The following is a 2,113-nucleotide window of genomic DNA, read 5'->3' as shown; positions in this document are numbered from 1 at the left end:
AATCTCAGCTCTTATCCCCAGTGTGGAGCCCAGGGTGTCCGACCTCGATGGCCCCTGTGCCCCCTCACTGACAAGCACCCCCATGTCTGCACCTTGTCCACCAGTGCTGTCCAAGCCCCCACACATGGTGCTGGGAGGAGCCCTCATCCCCATACTGGAGTCCAGCCGCCAATGAGCCTGTACTAACAGTAACCCCTGCATTTACTGAGCACCAGCTGTGTGCACAGCAGGGCAAGCTTGGGGCCCAGAGATCGCTCTCCATGTCCACGCCCAGCCACGCAGTCCTCCCTGAGTACAGCGATGGACAGAGGTGCACTGGGGCCAAGATGCAGAGGCGGCAAGAGAACGGGGCTCGGCCGTCAGTGAGGCACAAGGGACACTGTGTTTGGGGGCAATGCCTGCCTGCACCTCTGAGCCAAAGCAGCCCCTAAGAGACGCTGCTTCTCACCCAAGTGCCTCCTGGCAGCGTCTCCTGCACCACAACCTCTGCACAGAGCTGGCACCATGGAGCAACCTGCCTCCTGCTTTCCAACTCAACCTTGTCCATGCCTGCTCTGTGAGGTTCCTGCACAGGACCACCCCAAACTCCCCAAACTTCTAGACCTCCCTTCATCTACTCCTTGTCTGGACAAAAAACACCCACACATCCTGGCCTACCTCAAAACAGTCCCCTGAGGGGGAAAAAAATAAAACCACCATCAACGACTTTCAGTACCTACCAAGTACTGGGTGTGCCCAGGAATGGTGCCTGGCTGGGGAGCCCACCCCACGTTAGAGTACAAGGGCTGCCTGCCTAGGAGGAAGGGGACATCTGAGGGGGCCTTGAAGGTAAAGTAGGAGTTTGCCTGGCATATAGTGTCCACGGACATACTCTGAGGACAAGGCAGACACCTCCTGCTGCCCTCAGCACAGGCCCATGGGCACACCACTCGCTGTCACAGCCCAGCAGGCACAGACAGCCTTCCTGCCAGAACGCCCAGGCAGAGGAAAGCCGACCGACCTGGTCAAGCCAGCTGCCATCCAGACCTCAAGCCCATTCTGGGGGTCAGAGATCACAGCATTGGGGGTGATCATGCCAGCACACTCTTGCTTGAGAAGTTGGAGGGAGAGGAAGGTGAGACACAAATAACTGAAGTGGGAACTGGGGGTGGTCCGAGAGAGCAGGGCGCAGGAGGCCCTGGAGACAGCTGAACCCCCTGCCCGGCCAGGTGTACGCAGTGCAGCACTGTAGCTGGTGGGGGCCCTGGGGCCCCACAGTCAGGGTGCCACATTTGCGGTGCCTCAGTTTCCCTTCTTTCACATAAAGAAGGTAGTAAATGCCTCAAAGAATGAGCTGAGGCTTGGCAACCTTAGAGCAATCAGCACACAGTGCCGGTGCACAGTAAGAACCCTCTAAGTGCTTTCCACACAAACACCTCCCTCCAAAATCGACATTTCTGCCTCTGCTCCAACAACGTTGTTTATCCTCTAGCAAACCAAGGCTCCCTGACTGCGAAAACCTGGAGACTTAAAACCAGCTCACACGGTGACACCAGTCCTGTTAACAGACCACAAGGAACCAGAAGATTTTCATTCACAAGGGGCGTCCCCAGCAAAGCAGGGGCTCCTGAGAACTCGCAAGGGAACTTGGAAAAACCAGAGATGAGGTGAAACGAGGTGTCCTCCGGAATGAACCTTCTGAAGAAGAACAAAAGGCGATCAGAAGTCACCCTTTCAAAGATTAAGGCTTTCGTCTAAAAGAGACATGTGAAAGATGTCCTTAAATCAAGACAGGTGGCACCCCTGGCACCTGCAGCGCCAAGCATGACCCATGGGAGGAATCGCTGCAAGGAAGCAAGCCCGTAAAGTTAGTAAGGCGAGGAGGCAGCCCGATGCTCTGCAACAGACAACACTGTGATGCGCAAGAAAGGGCTGGCGACGCGCGGGCGAGCAGGTGCGCGCGGGATGCAGATCGGGCCCCACACTTCAGATCGCGACGGCGGCTCCAGCTTCAGCACTTGGGCCGAGGGGGCGTCGCCGGTACCGCGCTCGGGCCCCTCTCCACTCGCCAGTGTGCGCGCAGGAGCCACCGGCTGCCGCGCCCCCCAATGCAGCCCCGCCACCCGGGCTGCAC

The sequence above is a fragment of the Elephantulus edwardii genome, unplaced genomic scaffold, assembly GCF_000299155.1.
Source record: "Elephantulus edwardii isolate Elephantulus edwardi_28Jun2011 unplaced genomic scaffold, EleEdw1.0 scaffold00193, whole genome shotgun sequence".
Classification (NCBI taxonomy): domain Eukaryota; kingdom Metazoa; phylum Chordata; class Mammalia; order Macroscelidea; family Macroscelididae; genus Elephantulus; species Elephantulus edwardii.
The sequence above is the reverse complement of the archived record's forward strand: the minus strand, read 5'-3'. Positions refer to the sequence as shown.